Genomic DNA, 17,653 nt, shown 5'->3' with positions numbered 1-17,653 from the left:
TGCTCGGTGGCGGCAGAGGCGACAGCGGTCCGAGGCCCACAAAAAAAAAAAAAAAAAAAAAAAAAAAAAGTCAGCCGATTGCTAAGCTGTCCAGTCAGCCAGCCAGTGAGTCCAGGGCACTTGCTTTGTGCTCAGTTGGTATAAAAGCTGTCATCACAGCCTAGATGGAGAGGGCTGAGAGGGAGAAGAAAGGGGCCTGATGATGTCCACAGGAGGGCAAAGGAAATGCTGCAAATCTATGTAGATTTGCTGTTTGAGGCAGAAAATAAATTGCTGACAACCTGGTAATAGAAGAAAAGTGGCTCAAGTTTATACAAATATTCATCCTATTTTGATATCTAGAATATGAATCAGACTTCCCTTGTTTAATTAACCATGAGGTTTGATGAAGAATATTTTCCAAGTCAAGCAAGGAAAAACCAGGCTAATGCATGAAAGTACAAAAGGGCAGAAGAAAGTATCCACCTTTCTTATAAAATCCCTTAGAATATTTCAGCAGGCACTGGGTTTCTTAAGTGAGGGAGGTGCTGTGGCTAACCCTGCTATGCCTTTTGATGCTTAATTCAAAGTTCAGCAGAAGTTTAAAAGGAAATGAAATGCAAACTGATTACTCAATATATAATCACTTGGAGAAAGATCCACCCCAAAAATATTTTTGCCATGGACTTTTTTCAGTGCCCTACTTTTGAAAATTCTTTCAATAATGTAAATTAAAAAAAAATTCCATGCTACTTAAGTGTTTGAAATAAAAGAACTGTCTTTTACAGAGAACCCTATGTGTCATCATTTTCTCAATATGTTTGTTTTAGTATGTGCTTTAAAAGACCCCAGGGCATGAAAGATGGGAAGCATATTCACGTGGATAGAGAAGATGGAGAATTACAGGCTCCTTTCCAGTGGACTAAAAGCAATTTAATGAAAACAGTCATATATGATATTAGCAGCCTTGCAAAAACATTCAGGCAATAATACACTGAAAAATGATTTAGCGTATGCAAAAACTCATACCCTTTGGCATTAAGGTATCATATAAGCAGAAGTAGGTACCCAAGAGGACTTATATTAAAATATGTAAATTATACCTCAATAAAGAAAAATGTTAGAGATTCTTGCTTTAGAAATAAGTCATAGGATGACACACAGTGACACACACAGGATTGCCACTATTGTAAGAATAGTGGTAGTTAAGGGAAAATAGCTGCTCTTTTGGGCCAAAGAATACCTAGAACTTAGTCATGGAATTGCTGAACATTAAAGGTACGTAAAACCTTAAAAATATTTTATCCAGGGGCTTCCCTGGTGGCGCAGTGGTTGAGAATCCGCCTGCCGATGCAGGGGACACGGGTTCGTGCCCCGGTCCAGGAAGATCCCACATGCCGCGGAGCGGCTGGGCCCGTGAGCCACGGCCGCTGAGCCTGCGCGTCCGGAGCCTGTGCTCCGCAACGGGAGAGGCCACAACAGTGAGAGGCCCGAGTACCGCAAAACAAAACAAAACAAACATTTTGTCCATCTTCTCACTTTATAGCTGTGAAAAACTAGTCATTCCCCCTCACCCACTGCAATATCTAGAGGTAAATTCTTTCCCAAGGGATTAAGAGCTACGAAGTGGCCATTAATAGACTGAGACTATCATCTCACCCATTCCAAGAAAACATGAAATATAAATTCCAATTTCTTTTATATTTTTATGACCTAATAAATAAGACCTGATTGGAACTAGAGAAATGGGACATCTTGACATGTCAATATTTGTAAAACGAACCTCATGAAATCAATTATGGAAATTCACAATTTTAAGGGATCTAAGAAGATTATCTTACCTTGAGGAAAAGTCAGAAGTCAAAGGGAAAAAGAAAAAAGGATAAATAGATGACATCTGAAAAATCCTTTGTGTTCAGGAAAGAAATAAGCCTGAGGTGTGTGTTTAACAGCTGTATTCAGAAGAACGGCTATTGGGGGCAGTGCCCTCCTCTCTAATGAGGAAAGAAGAGGAAATGAATTTAAATTACAACCAAAGGAATTTAAGTTAGATGGAAAGATCTTACTGGCAGTGAAGGTTTTATAAACCCTGGAAAAGATTCCTGGGGAGGTTTTTAAATTCCCTATCTGGATATATTTAATGGAAGAGAGATACCTATCAGCCTAGGATGGTTGAGGTAGAGACCTGCCTGGAATTGGCTTTCAGCTGAATTCTGTAAATCTAGATTAATTCCTGACAATGTCCGAGATGTCAAAGACAGCAAGTGCTAGACAATGGCGAAAAGTGTTGCCCCTTATTAAAAAAAAAAAAAAAAAAAAACTCACCCAAAGTAATCATTTCCTTGGAAAATCAATTGGCATATGTTAGCTGGTTATGAGTGGAATGTACAATTATAATACCCTCTGGTTTTTATTTTCTTTTTAGCCTGGTTTCCAGTGGAAAGAAGCCTTATGAAATCTCTCTGGCAGGCTATGCCCTGCTTAATACTTTTTACTTTCCTTCTTTAGACTGGTTATAACCAAATCTCTTAGAAGAATCTAGACTTAAGTAGCAATACATGTCCCTTCAGAGTAATACATGTATCTCCCTCCTAATTGAAAGAAGGAGGATGATTCCACCAATGCCATCACCTGCTCGCTCCTTACCCTCACACAGACTCCAGCAAGTTCTCTGCAACTTGCAGAATTTCCCCTCATTTCCAGTGCACAGACAGAGCACTTGCAGTCACAGTTCATACCAAAATTCTCTAATTTGTTGTACTTCTTTGTTTATACAGCTGTGTGTCTGTTTGCCCCATTGTGTTCACCCCATCTATTGTCTGGTTTTTATTGTGAGCTCCTGGAGGCGAGGCATGGAGTCTGTTTAGTTTGCTTTGCATGACACCACGCGTGCACACTGTGCTTGACAGTGATGGTTCCTGGAATGACTGGATGCTCAATCAATAGACTCCATGGATTAATCAAAGCTGGAGGCAGAAGACTAAGAACTCAGTTCTTAGACTCTATGTCATCCCCTGATCCTCCTACATGCAGCACAGCAAAGCCATAAGAACTGTCAGGGACCATCAGGAACCAAGCAGTATGGAGAAGGGTCCAATCAGCAACTGGAAAATCTAATAAACCAGGGTCTGAAATGCACAGAAAGTAAGACTGCATTCACCTAGGAGTTTGCCCACCACCATGACCCTCCTTTCTCTTGTGTATAAGCCCAGTCCTGCAGGTGCTCTCAGTTCAGAGCATCATCTGTCAGATTTCAGACACTCCACAGAAAACTATCAAGTTCACAGTCTCTCAACTTTCTTATTTCTTTATGTTTACAACCCAGATATTTTCACCAGAATTAATATTTTTCCCTTCCCACCAATCCCACCACAATCCCCCTTCAACCTTACTTTATTCCAGCCTTCCTCAGTGACCCAAGAGGACAGACAAGTCGATCCATGCTTTTCTTAGCTGGGTTAAAAATTTCCAGTGCCTGTTCATCCCTGAGTGTCTTCAGAGTTACATCAAAGGACAAAATGATTGATAAAAACCCTTCCCTCAGGAAAAGCACAGGAAGTGACACTTCATTTAATTCAACAAGTATTTTCTAGGTACCAATTATGAGCCAATCATTGTGTGCTGAGGGGAGAAAGGGGAGCAAAACATAAGCTCTATCTTCAAAATGTACATATGTGTGTGTATGAGTTCATTTAAAATTTTATTAAAGGATCTTAAATATAAGAAGATTGCTTTATTGTAGAATCATGGTAAGGATTAAATAATATAATATATATGTAAATATACTTAGCACAGAACTTGTCAAGTAAGACATCCTCAATAAGTAATAACTATTACTATTGCTACTGGGTTATGGCTTAATTTAGGGCAATTTTTTTGTGAAGGCTCTCCCTGGAAATCCAGCTTGACCTTGGATTATGGACAATATGCTTGATTGTTATGGGGGTAAGAGGAACCATCACTTTCAAGTGCAAAAAAAAAAAACTATCATCAAAAACATTGAAATCAATATTTTCCCATCAAAAATGGAGCTCAATCACATTCTGATGTCCCGAGAGTCTGGCTGCAGTCTTTCTCTGTGAAGATTCTGGAGTATTTCAGAACACTGACAATATCCCAAACACACACAGCACATTTTTTCTCCTTCCTGCTTCCTTCTACCATGTTCTGCATCAAAGTTATTCCATAGACAAGTGACTACTAAGATACACTTGAAGTTTTTCACACTTACTTCAAAGGTACATAAAATGATTATTTGGGGGCATCATTTTAATTAGTTAGCTGTTACTGAATCAGTATCATCAATTAGTCTTCAATAAGAATAAATCTACTTTTAACTAGAGATGAAACCAAATCAAATTTTACTCACCCAAAGCATTTTTCTTAAACTTGCCCAGAACAAATTTCTTCACAGGTCAACTTAGATGAGGTATAGTGTTTAATTAATCAATTACTCAATTATTTAATTATATGGATGAATATACTAATGGATCATAATGCAAATGGTAAGGTGATTGAATGCAAGGATGTCAAAATATAGTCAGTCCAAACAAAGGAATTCACTTACTTTGCACTTGTTGGTTCAATTTAAACATTGCTGTATAATGCAAAATATCTGGATAACTGAAAAGAGACTCCATATCAGATTCTCCTTGAATATATATAAAAACATAGCCTAAGTCTTTTTCCTGAACTCTGTTGTTTAGAAGACCTCTGACCACACCTTGAATCACCATTATATTCTTACTATTTTATCCTGTCTGAAAGTTACCTAACAGTTTCATTTGAAAAGGGCTACAATTTCTCAGCAAGGATGAGGAACTTCTAGGAAACGTTTGATATATTTCTAGCAACTGGAAAAGTGTCAGGAGGATGTACCTAGAATGAAAATCTTATTGACTTCTTCCTCTCAATTATCTCTTCTTAACTTGCATTATGAAGGCCTAATTTTAGATTCCAACCATTGAAGCTTCTGCTCTCCAGTTTTCTAAACTAAAGTCACTATTTCTCAAATTTATTCACATATTGAAGTGTTAATTAATTTCTCACTTCATTCTTCCTTATTCCAAACAGGTAGGAATTTCAGATATACTTTAGATCTTTTCAATCCTTTCTTCTACCAGTTCATTTATACTTGGCTTCTTTGAACTGTGTGACCATAATATGGCTCTTAAAAATAAAGGAAAATGAGGGCTTCCTTGGTGGCGCAGTGGTTAAGAATCCGCCTGCCAATGCAGGGGACACGGGTTCGAGCCCTGGTCCAGGAAGATCCCACATGCTGTGGAGCAACTAAGCCCGTGTGCCACAACTGCTGAGCCTGCGCTCTAGAGCCCGCGAGCCACAACTACTGAGCCCACGTGCTACAACTACTGAAGCCCACATGCTTAGAGCCAGTGCTCCACAACAAGAGACGCCACCGCAGTGAGAAGCCTTTGTACCACAACGAAGAGTAGCCCTTGCTCACCACAACCAGAGAAAAGCCCACCCATAGCAACGAAGACCCAACACAGCCAAAAATTTTTTTAAATAAATTAAAAAATAAAGGAAAATGAGTGTCTCTCTAACTGCAATGTACTTAAAAGTAGGCCAGTTATCCACAATCCAGACCCTCAGTAGTGGCTTAGTACAACCTTAGGAGATTTTTTTCCTCTCTCCTAGTTTATCAGGATTTAGTCATTAATTCAGAATTAACCCTGTTTCAATAGATATGGAATTTCACAATCCTGGTTTTATCTGAGACATACAACCTTAAGTTTTTATAAAAATCAGCTGAAGGATGAAGGCGTTCCTCCGGATGGGTGGAGAAAGGGAAATGGCCTGCCCACCCCTTGCTCCGGCTCTCCAAACATTATTAATGAAACCAAATCAGATGCACCACTCCATGGGACTGTAAGAACAGCTTCCAGGAACCTCAAGGTACCTCGCTTAAATGTCCTTCTAAAGCCCTGGCATTTCTAAACAACTCAAATGCACAGTTCCTGTGGAAATCTGTGCCCAATTTAATAACATTGTTAAATCAATGAACATTTTCCATGCTCCAGACAACTGCCATGAATCAGTACAGTAAAATACAGTGTCCTTTGAAAAACTTGAAACTAAACCCTGGGATAATGTCAGTGAGATAAGAATAAGCAGTTCCTTTGTTTTGCCGATTCCTAATTGACCAATCTTCTTTAATATTGTATGAGAGAATAAGATCTGTCTTCTGATGACCTTTACTCACTTGTTGCACAGTTTTAAGGATTAAACGAGACCGTACAGATGACACAATTAGCAAAGAGACTGTCCCAAAGGATGTGTTTAATAAATGTGTATTTCCCATCCCTTTAAGAATCATAAGAATGCGGCCTGCCTGGCTGTGGAGGAAGTTCACAGCTGGTGGGGATAGGCTATGTTGGAACATACCAAAACTTGAGCCTGAGTGTCTGAATGTTATATCATTTCTGAAATGGTGTGGCATATCTATAAATAGCAAATCAGATTTTTCTCATGAATTTTATAGAAACAGATCTCATTACTGTAGAATCTTGTGGTCATAGTTGGCCACTGAGACCCAGCCACTAAGGTTCCTGCAGTTCCAGAGTGAATGACACCAAGAGGAAAAGCTTTAACTCTCATCTACTCAGTGGGGCAATTAAGACATCTCCCCATTCCAGAGGTTTGTTTTAAACCAGCCTCAAAAGATGAAACCCTGTTTTCAGCACTTTCAGAGCTGAAAGGGGAGTCTTTCACTAAGGTTTGCTCCTTACCCAGTAAATAAATCACATGTTCAGCAGCACGAAAAATATTGGTGGGAGGTGCACATCCTTCAATTCAAAGCAAAGAGCCTGTTGACTGGTGGTCTAGTTTTGAAAGCATCTGATTTGACAGGGGAGCTCTCATCACACTACTGAAATAATTTTACGCTGTTGTGATTTTGTTTGTGGCTTTTTCTTTTTTTGAAATTGAAGCAACGTACTTTCATCAGAACCATCAAAGCTTTGAAAAATGTCCACATAACTTACAATGTCTGGTTTTGTTTCAAAAGTACAAAAAGTATTTGCAAGGCATCCAGGAAATATTTATGGATCAACTACCACGTGCCCATCCTTGTTCCAATTGCAAGGGATGTTACAGTGAACAAAACAAACAAGTTCCCTGCTCTCGAGGAAGAGTGGGGAGATAGGAAGGGTTGGTGTTGAATGAATGTACGAATGAATAAAATGTATGATTAAGTAGGGAACGTATAAGGGCTACTGTGCGATGAAAGAGAATTAGATTAGAGATACATGAAAATGAGTGGCTGACTTTAGATCAGATGGTCAAGAAAAAGCTCTCCGAGGAAGTGACATGTAAGTTGAGATTTAAATAGCGAAGAGCCCAGCCATGCAGGGTTCTGGAGGAAGAGCATTACAGGCACAGGAAGAGCAGAAGCCTGAAAGAGGGGACAAGCACGATGTTTCCCATAAGGAGAAGGCCAGTGTGGCTGGAGAATAGAGGGCAAGGGGGAGAGGGGGCAAAATCGGGAGGTAGGCAAAGTAAGAATCATACGGGGCCTGGAAGCTGGGAAAGCAATTTAGGTCCGATCTAAGTGCTATGGGGCGCTATTGGATGTGAGAGAGGGGCTGTTAAGTGGGTAAATGGCATGATCTGACTTACTCTTTCAAAGTTCACCTCATCTGCTGTGAGGAGAGTGGAGCAAGAGCAGATACATTTTTAATGCAACTGGAACCATGGAAGAGTTGTTCATAAGGAAATGTGGAGGGGAAGTGAGGGCGGTTGAGTCTGGGCATCGCTGTGGTAGGAGGGGCCTTGAGGGGAGTGAGGCCAGAGCGGGGCTCTGAGGAGGAGAAGGCTGGTGTTCCTTGAGACGGCCTGAAAGAAAGAGTCAGCCTCCAGCCTACCTGAGCCCCCAGAGCTGCCCTGTGGCCGCCTTGTCCTTCAAGCGCAGGAACCAGCTGAAATGTGCGGAATGGAAGCCAACGTGACCGTCTCAGTCTGGCAAAACAAGCCACAGGGGGCTGTTCAAAGTGTAGTGAGAAGGATGGGTACCAACCTGTGGTTGAAGCCATGTCCCCCGGAATCCTTGGAGGCGCTGCCCAACATCTCTGACCTGGGTCTGAGGGCTGTGCCCCGAGTCCCTACCCTGGCTCACATCGCCTGGATGCTATAGATGAAGCAGAACCTTCTGCCCGGGTCAGGAGCATACACGGCCCCTGAGGAGCCCCTGGAAGCCCAGCCCTCTGATTGTCATGCAGCGCAATGCCTCAGGGCCCTGCAGGCAGGAGATGGAGGAGAGGCTCCTGGCCTCGAAGAAGCCCTGCCGGCCCTAAGCCGCCCGATGGAGCTGCAGGATGAGCTGCGCCACCTGCGCAGCCAGATTGCTAAACTCGTGGGGGCTGATGCAGTTTCGGCTTCATTGACAACAGATTTCTTATCTCCAGAAAGTTCGAAGGTCTCTCCCCGCTTACCTTACTTTGGATCTTCATTCCACTCTACAACTTCCTTCGCCGTTAGTGACATCGCCGAGGAGACCCAGGTAGACTCCCTGAGCTTCCATCAGTCCTCCTATTTGTTCTGCCAGCCCTGATATTTGCAAACCAGAACACAAAGCTACTGTGTCTCTCTGTCCCAGGCCAGCAGCTTTGCAGACATGATGGGTATCCTGAAGGACTTTCACCGGATGAAGCAAGAGCCAAGATCTGAACCCGAGTTTATTGAAGGAGGAAGACCCTGCCTTCCTTATCTCTGAGTTTACTCTGAAGGAAGAAGATATCAGTAGAAAAGGAAACTGATGGCACTGAGCTCTGCAAACTCAGTCTCCTGCTCCTGGAATTCCTTCAATAGCTGCCTTCCTCACGGCAGATGTTTCTGCCTCTCAATTAGAAATCTTCTGCGACAGTCTTGCCAAAAGCTTGGACTAAAAGAGAAGAGCTGCATTATATGTTTTCCATATTTCAAACTTAGCAGAAGCTAAGGCCTGTTTTGAGCTGAGACCTGTTGCAGCTAATTGTATAGGTTGGAATGTCCCAGTTTAAAGGGTGAGATAGAAGTTTCTGTTTTTTTCTTGTCCCTGGGTGAAAACAGGTCCTAAGTGAATGACCAACTTTATTGTATTAAACTCTGGACATGCAGTATTTATTTTCCAGAAAGTTTGTGCAATGTATACTCCCACTTTACCCAAACCAACATTTAATATTATTTTTTTATCTTTGCCAATTTGATAACCAAAATTTTAATTCAATTGTTTAATTCACATTTCCTTTACTTACTAATGAGGTTGAACATTTTTTACATGGTTTTTAGCCTTTTTTTCTTTTGTGAATTTTATGTTCATATAAGTGCTCATTCTTTAAGATGGTGTTAGTATTTTTTTCATGTTGATCTGTAAGAGCTCTTTCTCTAGGAAGGGTATTAAGACTGTCTCTGTCAATTTTTGCAGACAAATTCCCAGAGTGACTTCTACATTCAATTTTTAAATTTTTATTGTAAAAATATCACACGTACAAGCACGTATGCTCCAGTTTTCTGTTGCTGCATAACAAGCCACATCAAAATGTAGTGGCTTTAAAACAACCAACATTTTATTGTATCTCACAATTTTATGGGTCTCAGCTGGGAGCTTTTTCTCTCTCATGGCTTATTCACCTGGTAGATTGGCTGACCTGAAGGGCCTCTAATGGCTTTACTTGCATGCTTAGTGCCATGGCAGGGATAGAAGGAAGGCTGAGCTCGGCTGGAATTGCCAGCTGGGGCACCTAAATGTGGCTGCTTCTGCACGGTGGCCTCAGGGTACTCAGACTTCTTAATTGGAGGCTCAGAATTCCAAAAGACAATATTCCAGAAACAAGGCAGCAACTTCCTGGCCTTTTATGACCCAGACTCAGAAGTTACGTAGTGTCACCTCCACTGTGCTCTATGGGTCAAAGCAGTCACAAGCCCTTCCAGATTCAATGGGAGGGAACACAGACGAGGGTCAAAGAATTTGTGGCTATGTCTTCAAACTTCCATAGGGTACAAAACATTTTAAAGAATAAAACAAATTCCACTTCACCTTTTAAGTTGTTTATAATGTTTTTAGTAAGCAACTGGTTTTTAAGTACTTACATTAATCTCTTTCTTCTTCTTTGTGATTTCTTCCATTGCTTTGTAATTCATTTTTAAAAATTATTTTCAAAGTGTGTGTCTACAAAATCAAGGACATTATCAGTTACTATATTGGGAGAAATGACTTTATGGCCTTTAGCTACTTTAAGTACTATGTATTCTGGCTGCATTCATTTAATATAATTCTTAATCCTTTTCATCTTTAAATTTCCATCAGTGATACATTGGAAAACTCATCTAAAAATTCAGGTTAGCCATACATTTAATTATATAGTTGCTGGGACTTCCCTGGTGGTCCAGTGGTTAAGAGTTCGCCTTCCAACGCAGGGGTTGTGGGTTCGATCCCACACCCTCTACACTGGAGGAGCTAAGCTCCCACATGCCTTGTGGCCAAAAAAACAAAACATAAAAACAGAAGCAATATTGTAACAAATTCAATAAAGACTTTAAAAATGGTCCATGTCAAAACCAAAAAATCTTCAAAAAAAAATAAAAATAAAATAATTATATAGTTGCTGTGTGGAGGGGAAAAAAAAGAAGTGTGACTAAATAGTTCTTGCTTCGTACTTTGCCACATTTCTGGTTCATTCTTCCAAAATGAACTGAAATGCAATGAGCTACATTTGCTCTGCGTAGCTAGTAGTTCCCATCAGGTGTTGCGATGGTGCTCAAATATTGAAAAATTTGATTCATTTCATAAATGTGATTGTAGCACTCTTTCTTACAGTGTTCTGAATGACAAAGCAAAAAGGTGTCCTCCTATAACAGCATTTAATTAGTAATTATTTTAAAGGACATTCTTCTGGCTAATAGAGAGGAAAGAACTTGTAAACATATATTGTAAAAACTCAATAAATGCTAAATGATGATGGTCGTCTCATGCTCTAAAAATTTAAGCTGAGATCTTCTCAGTTATGTTCTCTGTTTCCAATAGTGCATTTCAAAAACTGGTTTTGTCTTCTGATTATGGAACTGTGAAAGCTGTGCAGAAAGAACTAAATTGAATAAGGTGTATGACACACACATAATCATGATCATCAGTGTTTCTGTTTATCCTGTGTATCTTTCTCCTATTTTATTTTCACCATATCCAGAAAAAAAAAATTGGAGGAAGAAAACATTGGAAAAAATCTTATTGTCTAATGCAGTTAATCACCATGAGGGCGGGGGTCATATCTTTTTTGTTTTTTTCCAACATTTTATCTCCAGCACTAAGCATTGTGCCTTGCACATAGTAGCGCTCAATGAATATTTAGTGAAGAATGATTTGGGTAGAGGCACAGAAGTATTTACCAGCCTGTTCCTGTGATCTAGTCTGAATCTGGAGAGTTTCTTTTTCATGGAGGCAGCTATGTGTGTGCAGCATCTCCTCCATATCTGTTTCCACTACCTGCTATTCATAGCACACAAGCAATGGACTGGAAAAGTCAAGCCCTTGAGTCCATTTACCATCTGAACTTTATTACGAGAGATCATTTGAGATTCCATGGCTTTCCAGAGACAAAAGGTTCTCAAATCACCTATGGTTAGCCCAAACTTTATTTATGTCTGAATATCCACAAGTTGAGCCAAAGTTCAGAATGCTGCTGGGTCCACCCTTCAGGCCCGAGTACACATGTCAGAGGTTGGGCCTTGTGTTTTGAGTACACTCGTGTTTTATAGACATTCAGCAGCTAGAACCATTCAAGTAGTTCTTCATTTTGTGTTGAACACAGAATACAGGTAAAGTCCAGAACTATACTCTCCAATATAGTAGCCATTACCCACAAGTGGATATTTAAATCCAAATTAATTAAAATTAAATAAACTAAAAATTCAATTCTTCAAATGTACTAGCCACATTTGAAATGCTTAAATAGCCATTTGTGGCTAGTGGCTACCATCTTGAACAGTGCAAAACGAGAACATTTCCTTTATCACAGAAAGTTTTACTGAATAGTACTGTTCTAGAATACATCACTTATATCACATTGCAGAAATTCTAAATTAGATACCCAATTCTGCACTTATTTCCTAATCGACCAATCCTGGCTTTCAAATCTTTTTATTTATCTAAGCGTCTAAAGCTTCCCTGTTTAAATCTTTTTTGAACAACAAATATAAATAATATTTCCTAAACAAGTCTCTGTGAAATATACCAAAACAAAATAGAGACTATCTATTATGCAAAACACAGAGTTAAATTTCTGAAATTCGGTTTAAATGGGGAGAAGTCCCATATGACTCATAAAAAGTCTAAATTACACATGGTTTATAAAGCATATTTAACTAAATTACATCAAAAGCTCAGACAAAAACTTGAAAGTTGCTGAATTAAAGCTCTACCAGACCTGATTTGATACATAATAGAGAATAATTTCTAACTCGAATACTACTGTATGCAAATCGGATGGAAATGTGTTGATGGCAGAGATCACTTCTCTTAAATAAACCTAACTTTTCTCCCTGAGGTATTCCTTCCTCATAAATTTCCTTCCTCTGTTAGCAACTGCCCACATCCTTTCTAAATAATCTGTAACCTGTATTAATGGAAATTAAATTAATGGGAACCTAGCACATAATATAACCATGAAAAGCAATAACTGTATACTAAAAAAAGGTTTATTTGGACAAAAGCTACATATAGTATATGTGTAAAAATAAATAAGTGCATATTTGCATACACAGAAGTACAAAAAATTATTCTCTCTCCTAATCAGCATACAAAGACCTCTAATATCAACTAAATGTGCACTTACATTTTGGTCAATAACAGCATCTTTTATTGAAGTGTGTCTTTATACATTGCTGTAATGTAATTTCTCCTGTGATCCCAAAACAATACACTTTGATAATAATCCAGCTTCTTGTTGTCTTTCCAATTGAGTAAAAGTATCCTCTTTTTTTTCTACTTCAGAAGCTATTCTGGAAGTGGAGTAGCGTCGGGTGAAGAGACAGAAACCAGCCCCAGACGTGCCACAGGAAGGCACAAGCAAGGACGGTAGTCCTCGATTCCGCAGGCGGGCCGAGTATATATGTAAGTGTGAGAAGCCATGGAGGGCGCGGTGGCCTGGTAGCCGGTGGTCCACAGGCGCGGCGGCGGCGGCGGCAGAACTCACTGTCGCTGTTCGGGAGACAGGGGCTGTTGGCAGACCCTGGGGTACCCGGCCTGCCTGCAGGTCCTATCTCCCAACTTCATCTCCACTGCAAAAGCCTTGAGACCATCGCTACCAATGCCAGGTTTTTAAATCCCTGAGAGTAAAATACATGTGCAGAGTGTGATTCGAGCTGATTTTTAAGCCCAGGCATGTTGAATAGAGTCTTAAAATAATCATTGCCATAGGACCTGACTAGATATCCAAGTGTTCACCAGATGCTAGAAGCTAGATTTTGCAGAGGAAAATTGCTAACTTAAGCTTCTTTTCATGATTCAGCAGAGGGTTTTAAGTAATAAAAGATCTGGAGATTTGTAAAATAAATAATTCCAGTGCTAATGGGAAAATTAAAATAATCTTATCATCTCTCAGTCATGTCTGTATGTGCTTTTCTACCATTATCAAATTTCTCTTAATTGGGCCAATTTTTCTTCTGGCTGATACTTTACAGTTTTATGAGTTGTAATGAAAAAATGATTCCTATACTACCAAATGTAAAATAGATAGCTAGTGGGAAGCAGCCGCATAGCGCAGGGAGATCAGTTCAGTGCTTTGTGACCACCTAGAGTGGTGGGATAGGGAGGGTGGGAGGGAGACGCCAAGAGGGAGGAGATATGGGGATATATGTATACATATAGCTGATTCACTTTGTTATAAAGCAGAAACTAACACACCATTGTAAAGCAATTATACTCCAATAAAGATGTTAAAAAAAAAAAGAAATGATTCCTTTCAGATGACTGAAGTGCCATGTACTAAATTTTCCTAAAGACAATCTAGGATGTATGAAACAGAGCATGATATAATGTATATGGTTTCATTCATATACAATATTTAATATATCAACAGTGAAAAATAATAACAGCATGACAGAATTTCTTTTATTCCTTAACAGATTTCTCAGTAGAAGCAATTAAAATATAAAGTACATCATTAACTTTTGAACTTCGACAGAAAAAATAGCATCCATTTCTGACGAGTAGACATTATCTCATAGTATCCACAGCCATCTTATGCATATTACCCTTGCCTGGCCTTAAGTGTGACTTCTGGACACACAACTCAATGTTTCCTAATATTTAATAGTACAATGGCTTTTTATAGTCTATTTAATTTTATTTAGTAATTGAAAGAATGAATAGTTAAGATTCCTCAGATTTTTGTGTTCTTGCTGGAGGTGCACTTGAACAAAAAGAAAAACACAGCATGTAGCCCTATAGTTAATGCACATGACCACATCCTGTCTAGAATGAATCCATTCAGAGTTCCTGGAGAAATGCAAATACATTATTCATTTTCCTAATGTATCACATTTTACTACGGGCACCACTAATTCCATCAAGGCCAGATGTTAACCAAATGAAATATTTATAATGCAAAACCACTGAATTAAAAAATATACGTTCATTTAAGCAACAGGTTATAGAACTCAAGCCAATCACATATTTTGGAGAAGCTGAAGGAGGACGCATGACGTGTGTTACATTCATAATGTCAGGGTAAGGTTCTGAACTCAATCCAGAGAAACTGTATAACTGTTGCAGCCAACTAAAGCTCAGCTGCTTCTGGATTTCTTGTAACAAAATCTTGCTGCCAAGGGCACTGATGGGCTCACCCAGTAAAAAATTACAATAATAATGTTAAACTAAATCATAAAAATGCAGAAGGTGGTTATTATAGGGCAGAGGAAAGGAATTACTTTTAAAGTTATGATGGAAATATCAAAAATACATTTTACTGAACTTTTAAAAAATTAAACTTTGTTTTTAAACTAGGGTGCAAAAGCAAGAAAATGTAAAGGTTGTTCAATAAACGATTTCATTCAATGGTCAACAGCAATGATTCAGCAAGTGAAAATAAAAATTATATTTATTCAACATAGTCAATTCAGGCAGAACTGAAGCTTATATTCTGATAGTTTTCTAGTAAAAAATAACCAGATGAAAGTCATTTTTAAGGAGGAATTTTGACTGAAAGGGAACAAAGAACTTGAATGCATGTCTTCTCAATGAAATTGAACTTGGCTTATGCTTAATTTCACACAGTATAAAACTAAATATTTCATGTGGTTTTTAAGTTCTAGGAAGAAATTCATTTGAAACAAATGTAGAAAATGACCCAAAAATTTAAATATGAAAACTATGACAGACTTACATTTAAGGAAATAGATCATAATAAGTAATACTCTGTATGCCCTCCAAAAGTAAAGAATGTACGTTTTTAAATTATTTTTTGGATAATCTGGAATTTCCTTTCTGATCATCTTTATACATTCTGAAAATATAGATTCCTGAATCATATATCATAGACAGTTTGGTAGATTCCATATTTTCCTCAAGTTGAATAACATATTTCTAAGTGACATTTATCGGAGAAACAAGCTCCATTTGCTCCTTAAAATACCTGATGTGTCTTACATACAGTAAGCACTAAATAATATGGTGAATTGAACTGAATTATTTCCACTTTGTGTTCAGAGATTAATGTGTCTCTTGGATTCACACTAGAGAGATGGTGTCTCACACATGTGGATTAATGAGCTACATCTGTAACCAAAAATATCCATGGAAAACCTGCTGACTTGATCCATATCTGTTTTATTAATCAAGCCCAGTGTGGAAGGGCTTTCTTGTGGTTATACTATATTTTGGAGATAAATAGAGTGGGGAAACCACACTTCAATTTAGAAGTTGTTCGAAACATTGAAGAACGTAGGGTTTTGTATTATATGACAGCAATAAAGTCCAATCCTTGATGGTTGTAATGCTGATATATAAGTATATAAATATCCTGTATGTATAATTTTACTGCAGAACATTATGACAGTGGCCAAGAAGACCCTAACCATTTAATATGGAATTTACTTCTTGCTGCCATTCTCTTCCTTCCTCATTTTTTAAAAACAAAAACGTTTGGGTTTTATTTTTAAGCCAGCAAGTTAGGAACAGCCGATAGTTGAAGCAGATGGCTAGAAGTCAGAAGCCCCAGATTCTATCCTTGATTCACCTACCAACTGGGAATGTGGCCTTGTGCAAGTCATGAGAGTAAATCTACAATAAAAGGGGGTTATAATGCCTTACACATGCATGGTGCTTTATGATCTTACACAGTACTTTCAAATATGATATATTATTTAACCTTCCTCACAGCCTCCTAAGACCCAGAGACACTAAATCAATTGTTCACAGTCATCTCAATATCAAATGTCAGAGCCAGGAACAGACATATACGAGGATTCCAAGCTGGTCTTTGTCTCCTTTTCTGTATGCCACACTGCCATGCTATGGTACCTCCAAAGCTGGGCTGTCCAATATGGTAGCCATGAGCCACATGGGGTGATATAGCACTTGAAATGTGGCTAGTCCCAATTGACATGTACTTGATTGTAAATTTACACACAGAATTTCTAAGACCTTGAACAAAAAAAATAATGTAAGCTATCTCATTAATATTTTTATATTGATTCCACATCAAAATGATAATACTTTTGATATCTTGAGTTAAATAAACTATGTTATTAAAATTAATCTCACCTGTTTCTTTAACTTTTTTAATGTGACTACCAGAAAATGTAAAGTCACATACATGGCCCACATTGTTTCTGTTGGTCAGAGCTGGACTAGAGGATTCCATTATTCAGAGTCCACAGTACAGATTTCACAGTCCTGGACTTCTTTATACACCTATCTTGATGTAGCTGAGACCAATTTCCAAAGACTGTCAAACATAGAGCAATGTAGATTCACAACAATAATTCAGTCATTCTTACCCATCTTTTATAGGCAGGAGAAAAGTCAGATTTTGTTAGTTGATGCCTCAAATTGCTCATTCATTAAAAGGTCTCATTTTGTACTTGTAGAATGATTGAAAAGCTTAGAGTAAAAGTACTGTGAAAAGAACTATAAATTATATTTATGACTCTGTAGCACACCTTGTTTTAAAATGTGTTCCCATTAAACATTATGAATGAATGAGACATTGGACTATTAGGTGATATAGGCAATGTAAAATAATAACTATATATAAATTTATTATAAAATAGAGTATATTTTATTCCCCCTACCAACTCTTTAAGATATTTTATATAACCCCTAAAGAAGTAGCTTATTTCTGCTTTGAAAAATCTATGTGAAAGTCCTCAGGAAAAATGGGTTCATATTTAGGATAAAAAATATATATAGCAAAAAAACAATAATCAGGCTCCCTGACTGCAGACTATACTACAAAGCTACAGTAATCAAGACAGTATGGTACTGGCATAAAAACAGAAATACAGATCAATGGAACAGGATAGAAAGCCCAGAGATAAACCCACGCACATATGGTCACCTTATCTTTGATAAAGGAGGCAAGAATATACAATGGAGAAAAGACAGCCTCTTCAATAAGTGGTGCTGGGAAAACTGGACAGCTATATGTAAAAGAATGAAATTAGAACACTCCCTAACACCACA

General features: G+C 38.5%; 1 protein-coding gene and 1 pseudogene across 2 annotated transcripts in view; both read left to right on the top strand.

Moving 5' to 3' along the window:
• Positions 1-17,653, top strand: part of COL8A1 (collagen type VIII alpha 1 chain) — a 159,686-nt gene that overhangs the window by 91,868 nt on the left and 50,165 nt on the right. For both annotated transcript variants that reach the window (XM_028494039.2, XM_028494043.2), the window contains one exon: positions 12,962-13,081. The gene's annotated coding sequence lies outside the window, so the exon portion shown is untranslated. The remainder of the gene's footprint in view (positions 1-12,961; positions 13,082-17,653) is intronic.
• LOC102995641 (mitochondrial fission regulator 1-like) lies at positions 7,922-8,753 on the top strand (annotated as a pseudogene).

The sequence above is a fragment of the Physeter macrocephalus genome, chromosome 1, assembly GCF_002837175.3.
Source record: "Physeter macrocephalus isolate SW-GA chromosome 1, ASM283717v5, whole genome shotgun sequence".
Lineage (NCBI taxonomy): Eukaryota > Metazoa > Chordata > Mammalia > Artiodactyla > Physeteridae > Physeter > Physeter macrocephalus.
This window is presented reverse-complemented; position numbering and strand designations above follow the sequence as displayed.